Below are 9,733 nucleotides of genomic sequence, written 5' to 3' on the forward strand. Positions count from 1 at the left end.
TCCAGAAACAGTGGTATTAGCTTCAGAAACAGTAGGATTAGCTCCAGAAACAGTGGAATTAACTCCAGAAACAGTGGAATTAGCTCCAGAAAAAGTGGAAGTAGCCGCAGAAACAGTGGAATTCGTTCCAGAAGCAGTGGAATTAGCATTTCCCGAGACAGTGAAATTAGCTCCAGAAAAAAGGTGAATTAACTCCAGAAACAGTGGAATTAGCTCCAGAAATAGTGGAATTAGCAGCTTCAGAAATAGTCGAATTAGCTCCAGAAATATTGGAGTTTGCAGACACAAGAATTGTGGAATTAGCAGCTCCAGGAACAATGGAATTAGCTTCAGAACTATTGGAATTAGCAGCAACATAACAGTGGAATTAGCTGCTCCGAAAAAAGCGGAATTACTTCCAGGAACAGTGGAATTATCAGTTCCATGAACAGACGAATTAGCGCCAGAAACTGGAATTAGCAGCTCCAGAAACAGTGCAATTAGCTCCAGAAACAGTTTAATTAGCAGCCCGAGAAACAGGGGAATTAGCCCCAGAAACAGTGGAATTTTCTGCAGGAACATCGGCATCAGCAGCTTCAGAAACAGGGAGAAATTAGCAGCTCCAGGAACAGGGGAATTAGCTTTAGAAATAGAGGAATTAGCTCCAGAAACAGGGAAATTAACTCCAGAAACTGAGAACTCAGCAGCTCCAAAAACAGTGGAATTAGCAGATTCAGACACAGGGGAATTATATTCAGAAATCGTGGAATTAACTTCAGAAGCAGGGGAATTAGCTTCAGAAATCGTGGAATTTGCAGCACCAAGAAAAGGTGGAATTAGCAGCTCCAGAAACAGTGGAATATGACACATAAATAGTGGAATTACCAGCTCCAGAAATAGTGGAATTACCCCAGAGACAGGGGAATTAGCTCCAGACACAGTGTAATTAGCAGTAATAGAAACAGTGGAATTATCAGCTTCAGACACAGACGAAATCGCTCCAGGAACAGTGGAATCAGCTCCAGAAATAATTGAATTAGCTGCATAACAGAGTAATTATCAGCGCCGGAAATATTGGATTCGCTTCAGAAACAGTGGAATTAGCTCCAGGAACAATGGAATTAGCGGCTCCAGATTGAGTTCAATTAGCTCCAGAAACAGAGGAATTAGCTCCCAAAACAGTGGAATTAGCTCCAGAAACAGTGGAATTAGCAGCTCCAGGAACTTTGGAATTAGCAGCTCCTGCAAGAAGGAGAAATTAGCAGCTCCAGGAAGAGTGGAATTAGCTCCAGAAACGGTGGAAGCAGGTCTAGAAAGAGGTTAATTAGAAATTAAAGGAACTGGTGATTAAGAGCTCCGGACACAGTGGAATTATCTCCAGAAACTGAAGAATTTTGCGCTGCAGAAACAGGGGAAGTAGGAGCTCAGGAACAGAGGAATTCGTTCAGTACAACGGAACTATCGACAGAAAAATGGTAATTCGGTTAGACAGAGAAGAGTTAGCTCAATAAATAGGAAAAATAGCTGTTCCTTTTGCAGGAGAATTAGGGCAGCGCGCAACAAGCAGAACACTTCAGAGCTATATAAACCGGGAGAATATTAGCAACATGAATACAGAATTAGACGCTGCATAAACAGTGCATTTGTAGCTCCAGAATCATAGGAATTAGAATCTCCACAACAAGTGAAATAACTACAGAAACAGGGAACTAGGCCCTACATATGATTTGGTATTAGAAGGTACAGCAACATGGGAATTAGCAGCTCCCGGAACAGAGAAATTAGCCTTAAATATATGAATTAATTCCAGAAACATGAAAATTAGTTGCATAAATACTGGAATTTATTCCACAAACCAGTGAATTATTTGCTCCAGAAACGCCCGAATGAGGAGCAACAGAAAGACGAATTATGGCCTAAAAAACGGTAATTATCTCCAAACATTGGGAGAATCGGTTGCTCCAGAAACAGAGAGAATTTCGGCTACAGCAACAGGGGAATCATGAGATCCAGAAACAAGAGAGTTGTGGCTCAGTAAACAACGTAATTCGGAGCAAAATAAACAGAATATTTATGAGGTCCAGATAAAGCGGAATTAGGGGAGCACCACATCGACATGGCACTGGGAAATTGGGGCACAGTTCCATAAACAGGCGTCTTCGATTTTCCTTTAGCAGAGGATTTAGGAGAGTGCTCCTTAAACAAGACAATCCGGCGCTATATATATATATATATCGGGGAAACAGTAGCCACATAAATTAGGTGTTCCACAAACAGTGGTATTTGCAGCTCCAGAAATTATGCAATGATGGGAACCACAAACAAGGAAAAGTTGGAACTCTCGAAATTCATGTATTTGGAATTCCAGAAACATTGACGATAGCAGATCCAGAAATAGAAAGATTAACCCCCGAACAAGATAATTAGTTACAGAAACACTGGAATTAACTCCACAAATCGGGGAATTAGGAGGTCCATAAACACAGGTATTAGCAGCTCCCGAAACAGGGGAATTGTCCTTAGAAATATGAGAATTAGCTCGATCAAGGGGCAGAATCAAGTGTTCCAGAAACAGTAAACGTTGCAGCAAAGAAACAGGGTGTTTAGCTTCAGCAGCATGAGATTACGATATCCAGTAACAAGGCAATTATGGTTCCATAAAGAATTTGAAGCAAAAGATACAGGAGATTTAGGAGATCCAGATGCAGTGAATTTGGGAGAGGGCTCCATCAACATGGAACATAGGGGAGGGCACAAGAAAGTGTGAAATGTGGAGAAGCTCCGGAAAAAGGCAAATTAGCTGTTCCGATAGCATGGGTAATTGGAGAGCGCACCATTAACAGGACAATTCGGATTTATAGTGGAACATGTAGCTACAAGAAAACGATAATGATGTGTTCCATGAACTGCGAAATATGGAGCTCCATTGTCAGCGACATTAGAAACCCCACAATCAAATAAATCATTTCCAGAACTGAGGGACAAGGACCTCCAGAAACTGGGGAATCAGCACCAGAAAAAGAGTGTTACCTGTGAAACAGTTGAATTAGCGTCAGAAACATGGGAGTTACCTCCAGAAACAAAGGAATTCGGATCTCCTCAAACTACGATATCAGGAGCTCCAGATAAATATGAATTACCTCCACAACCAGGGGATTAGATTCAGAATCATGGAAATTGGCAGCTGCAGATCGAGGAGCTCCAGTAACACGGGAATTAGATCGGAAATAAGGGCATTAGCTTCAGAAACAGGGGAACTAATACCAGAAAAATTCCTGAAACTGGGGAAATAAAAGTTCCAGAAACAAGGGAAGTTGGAGAAAAAGATAGAGGCGTTTTTGATGATACGAATATCGGGAAATTATCAGAGGGCTCCATCAACGTGGAACTTAGGAGCAGGCTCGAGAAAGTGGGACATTTGGAGCCAGCTCTAGACACAGGTGTATTCGCTGTTCCTGTATCAGGGAGTTTGGAGAGTGCATTATAAATCGGAAAATTCCGGGCTATATCTATAGGGGAACGAGAAACCACATACGAACACAATTTTGTGCTCCAAAAACAGTGCAATTTGGGGTTCCAAATTGGTTTTTTTACGAGCTTCACAAGCAACTGAAACATCTGCTGTAATAATGGAACCAGTGCCTGCAGAATCTAGGGATTAAGCTCAATGGCAGAATTATTAACCCCGGAAACAGTTTAAATTGCTACAGAAACAAGGGCTCTCCCTGCAGAAACTGACGAATTCGAAGCTTCACAAATTGGGATATTAGGATCTGCAGAAAAAAGAAGAATTAGCTTCGGAAACATCTAAATTAGCAGCCGGAACATCGGAATTAGCTCATAAACAAGGACATTAACACCATAAACAAGGGCTCAACTCCAGAAACAGTGCTATCATCTCAGAATCAGGGAAAGTATCTCCAAGAACAGGGGAATTATACGATTCAGAAAGAAGGTAAGTATGGTTCCATAAACAAATTCATTTGGAGCAAAAGAAACAGGAAATTTAGGAGATCACAATACAGGGTAATTAGGAGAGGGCAGTTTCACCGTGGAACGTTGGTGCAGGATCTAGAAAGTGGGAAATTTGGAGCCAGTTCCAGAAACAAATCAATTAGCTTATCCTGTCGATTGGGAATTAGGAGAGCGCACCAAAAACAATACATTTTGGAGCAATATATATCAGAGAACTAGTGGCCACATGAAAAGGGCAATTAGTTGCAATATAACAGGGCAATTTCGAGCCGCAAGAAACAGAAGAATTAGGAGCTGCAGGAACAGGAGAACTGGGAACTACAGAGATTGGGGAACTGGCTCCAGAAAATAGGTTCTGGAGAAACATTAGCTCCAGAAACATTAGCTCCACAAACAGCTGAATTAGCGACCGAAACAGGGGTATTAATCTAGGAACAGGGAAATTTGGAGTGGCAGAAAGAGGGGAATTTGGAGCTCCTGGAACACGGATACTCGCGCAGAAAGAAGGGAATTTGCTCCACAAATAAAGCCAGAGACTCCGGAAACACTTGAATCAGTTCTAGAAGGAAGAAAATAAGAGTTGCAGGAAGTGGTGAATTATCAGCTCCAGAAACAGTGGAATTCGCTCCAGAAACAGGGCACTCCGGAGCTGTAGACACAGGGGAAGCATGGGCTCCAGGAGCACGGGCATAATCACAGTACAGCGCAGAAACAGGGAGTTGTGTTTAGAAATAGGATAGTTACATTCAAAAACACAGAATTAGCTCTTCCTCTGGCAGGAAAATTAGGGGAGCGCACCATAACATGGTAATTCGGAGCCATATATACCGGCAAACTACACAGATATAAAGGGCAATTACGTGCTTCATTAATTGCACAATTTGGAGCTCCACAAAAAGCGAAATTATGATCTCCACAGGAATTTCCCCCAGAAAAAACCGTATTCTCTCCAGAAACAGTTGAGTTAGCAACAGAAACAGGAGAGTTACCTCCAGAAACAGATGCATTAGGAGATCCACAATCTGGATATCTGGATCTCCAGAAAAAGATGAGATCCAGAAAGAGGGGAATTAGTTCCAGGAACAGGGGAATTAGGAGCTGCAGCGAGGGGAATTACTAGTTCCAGGAATACTGGAATTAGTTCAGCAACAAGGGTGTTCGCTCCAGATCAGAGGAAATAGGACTAGAAAGATGTGAATTCGGAGTTACAGAAACTGCCGAATTGGGTACTGCAGAAATGGGAAATTAGGAACTCCAGAAACATGGGATTTTAATCAGTACAGCGAAAGTTGCTCCAGAAATAACTGAATTACATTTAGAAAGAGAAGAGTTGTCTCATGAAACAGAGGAACTAGTATTTCCTGTAGCAGGGAATGAGGAGAGTGTACCATAAGCAGAATACATCAGAGCTAAATATAGCAGGAAATGGTAGCCACATAAAAAGCACACTTAGATGATTAATAAACAGCGCAATTTGAAGCTCCAGAAACAGGGGAATTAGCTCCAGTAAAAGGGAGGAATAGGCAACTCCAGAAACAGTGTAATTATCTCTAGCAACAATGGAATTAGCTCCAGAAGCAGGAATATTAGCAATTCCAGGAACATTGGAATTAGCAGCTGCAGAAACGATGGAATTAGCAGTTCCAGCAACTTTGGAATTAGCAGCTCCAGAAAGAGGAAGGAATTAGCAGCTCCAGGAACAGTGGAATTAGAAGCTCCAGAAACAGTGGAACTAGCTTCAGAAACAGTGGAATTAGCAGCTCCAGGAACTGTGGAATTAGCAGCTTCAGGAACAGTGGAATTAGCTCCAGAAACAGTGGAATTAACTCCAGAAACAGTGGAATTAGCTGCAGAAACAGTGGAATTAGCTCCAGAAATAGGGGAATTAACTCCAGAAACAGTGGAATTAACTGCAGAGTGGAATTAGCTCCAGAAACAGTGAAATTAACTCCAGAAACAGTGGAATTAGCTCCAGAAATATTGGACTTAACTCCACGAACAGTGGAATTAGCTCCAGAAACAGTGGAATTAGCTCCAAAAACAGTGAAATTAACTCCAGAAACAGTGGAATTAGCTCCAGAAACAGTGGACGTAACTCCAGAAACAGTAGAATTATCTTCAGAACTGTTCGCAAACAGTAGAAGTAGCTCCAACAACAGTGGAATTAGCCGCAGAAACAGTGGAACTCGTTCCAGAAGCAGTGGAATAAACATTTCCCGAGACTGTGGAATTAGCTCCAGAAAAAAGGTGAATTAACTCCAGAAAAAGTGTAGCAGCTTTAGAAACAGTCGAATTAGCTCCAACAACAGTGGAATTAGCTTTAGAAACAGTGCAAATATCTCCAGAAATATTGGAATTTGCAGCCACAAGAATTGTGGAATTAGCAGCTCCCGGAACAATGGAATTAGTTTCAGAACTATTGGAATTAGCATCAACAAGAACAGTGGAATTAGCTGCTTCAGAAAAAGAGGAATTAGCTCCAGAAACAGTGGAATTATCAGTTCCATGAACAGCCAAATTAGCGCCAGAAACTGGAATTTTCAGCTCCAGAAATAATGCAATTAGCTCCAGATACAGTGGAATTAGCAGCCCTAGAAAAAGGGGAATTAGCACCAGAAACAGTGGAATTATCTACAAGAACATCGGAATTAGCAGCTTCAGAAAAAGGGAGAAATTAGCAGCTCCAGGAACAGGGGAATTAGCTTTAGAGACAGAGGAATTAGCTCCTGAAACAGGGAAATTAGCTCCCGAAACTGAGAAGTCAGCAGCTCAAGAAAAAGTGGAATTAGCAGCTTCAGACACAGGGGAATTATATTCAGAAACCCTGGAATTAACTTCAGAAGCAGGGGAATTAGCTTCAGAAATAGCAGAATTTACAGCACCAACAAAAGGTCGAATTAGCAGCTTCAGAAACAGTGGAATATGATGCATAAATATTGGAATTACCAGCTCCAGAAATAGTGGAGTTAGCCCCAGAAACAGTGTAATTAGCAGTTCCAGAAACAATGTAATTATCAGCTTCAGACACAGAAGAAATCGCTCCAGGAACAGTGGAATCCGCTCCAGAAATAGTGGAATAAGCTGCAGAACAGAATAATTATCAGCTCCGGAAATATTCGATTCCGCTTCAGAAACAGAGGAATTAGCTCCCAGAACAGTGGAATTAGCTCCAGAAACAGTGGAATTAGCAGATCTGGGAACTTTGGAATAGCAGCTCTAAAAAGAAGGAGAAATTAGCAGCTCCAGGAACAGTGGAATTCGCGCCAGAAACAGTGAAATTAGCTCCAGAAACGGTGGAAGCAGGTCTAGAAACAGGTTAATTAGAAATTAAAGGAACTGGTGATTAGCAGCTCCAGACACAGTGGGATTATCTCCAGAAACTGAAGAATTGCGCGCTGCAGAAACAGGAGAAGTAGGAGCTCAGGAACAGAGGACTTCGCTCAGTTGAGCGGAACTATCTGCAGAAACATGGTAATTCGGTTAGACAGAGAAGAGTTAGCTCAATAAATAGGAAAATTAGCTGTTCCTGTAGCAGGAGAATTAGGGCAGCGCGCCACAAGCAGAACACTTCATAGCTATATAGATCGGGAGAATATTAGCAACATTAATACAGAATTAGACGCTGCATAAACAGTGCATTTGTAGCTCCAGAATCATAGGAATTTGAATCTCCACAACAAGTGAAATAACTACAGAAATAGGGAACTAGGCCCTACATAAGATGTGGAATTAGAAGGTACAGCAACATGGGAATTAGCAGCTCCCAGAACAGAGAAATTAGCCCCAGAATGAATAAAGTATCTCCATAAACAGGGGGAATAGTATCGCCTTAAATATATGAATTAATTTCAGAAACATGAAAATTAGTTCCATAAATACTGGAATTTATTCCACAAACCAGTGAATTATGTGCTTCAGAAACGCCCGAATTAGGAGCAACAGAAAGACGAATTATGGCCTAAAAATCGGTAATTATCTCCAGACATTGGAAGAATCGGCTGCTCCAGAAACAGAGGGAATTTCGGCTACAGAAACAGGGAAATCATGAGATCCAGAAACAAGAGCGTTGTGGCTCAGTAAACAATGTTATTCGGAGCAAAATAAACAGAATGTTTATGAGATCCAGATAGAGCGGAATGAGGGGAGCACCACATCTACATGGAACTTGGAAATAGGGGCACAGCTCCATAAAAAGGCGTCTTAGATTTTCCTTTAGCAGAGGAATTAGGAGAGTGCACCTTAAACAAGACAATCCGGCGCTATATATATATATATATATCCGGGAAACAGTAGCCACGTAAATTAGGTGTTCCACAAACAGTGCTATTTGCAGCTCCAGAAATTGTGCAATGATGGGCTCCACAAATAAGGAAAAGTTGGAACTCTCGAAATTCGTGTATTAGGAATTCCAGAAACATTGACGATAGCAGATGCAGGAACAGAAGGATTAGCCCCAGAACAAGATAATTAGTTACAGAAACAAGGGTTAACTCCACAAATCGGGGAATTCGAACATCCATAAACACATGTATTAGCAGCTCCCGAAACAGGTGAATTGTCCTTAGAAATATGAGAATTAGCTCGATCAAGGGGCAGAATCAAGTGTTCCGGAAACAGTAGACGTTGCAGCAAAGAAACAGGGTGTTTAGCTTCAGCAGCATGAGATTACGATTTCCAGTAACAAGGAAATTATGGTTCCATAAAGAATTTGAAGCAAAAGATACAGGAGATTTAGGAGATCCAGATGCAGGGAATTTGGGAGAGAGCTCCATCAACATGGAACATAGGGGAGGGCACAAGAAAGTGGCAAATGTGGAGACAGCTCCCGAAAAAGGCAAATTAGCTGTTCCTATAGCAGGGGTAATTGGAGAGCGCACCATTAACAGGACAATTCGGATTTATAGGGGAACATGTAGCTACAAGAAAACGATAATGATGTGTTCCATGAACTGCGAAATATGGAGCTCCATTGTCAGCGACATTAGAAACTCCACAATCAAATAAATCATTTCCAGAACTGAGGGACTAGGACCTCCTGAAACTGGGGTATCAGCACCAAAAACAGAGTATTACCTATGAAACAGTTGAATTAGCTACAGAAACATGGGAGTTACCTCCAGAAACAAAGGAATTAGGATCTCCTCAATCTGCGATATCAGGAGCTCCAGATAAATATGAATTACCTCCACAACCAGTTAATTAGATTCAGAATCAGGGAAATTTGCAGCTGCAGATCGAGGAGCTCCAGTAACACAGGAATTAGATCGGAAATAAGGACATTAGCTTCAGAAACAGGGGAACTAATTCCAGAAAAATTCCTGAAACTGGGGAAATAAAAGTTCCAGAAACAATGGAAGTTGGAGAAAAAGAAACAGGCGTTTTTGATGATACAGATAGAGGGAAATTATCAGAGGGCTCCATCAACGTGGAACTTAGGAGCAGGCTCCAGAAAGAGGGACATTTGGAGCCAGCTCTCGACACAGGTGTATTCGCTGTTCCTGTATCAGGGAGTTTGGAGAGTGCACTATAAATAGGAAAATTCGGGGCTATATCTATAGAAGAACTAGTAACCACGTACGAACACAATTACGTGCTCCAAAAACAGCGCAATTTAGGGTTCCAAATACGTTTTTTTGGGAGCTTCACAAGCAACTGAAACATCTGCTGTAATAATGGTACTGGTGCCTGCAGAATCTAGTGATTTAGCTCAAGAGGCAGAATTATTAGCCCCTAAAACAGGTAAAATAGCTACAAAAACAGGGGCTTCCCCTGCAGAAAC

The sequence above is a fragment of the Pristiophorus japonicus genome, unplaced genomic scaffold, assembly GCF_044704955.1.
Source record: "Pristiophorus japonicus isolate sPriJap1 unplaced genomic scaffold, sPriJap1.hap1 HAP1_SCAFFOLD_92, whole genome shotgun sequence".
Lineage (NCBI taxonomy): Eukaryota > Metazoa > Chordata > Chondrichthyes > Pristiophoridae > Pristiophorus > Pristiophorus japonicus.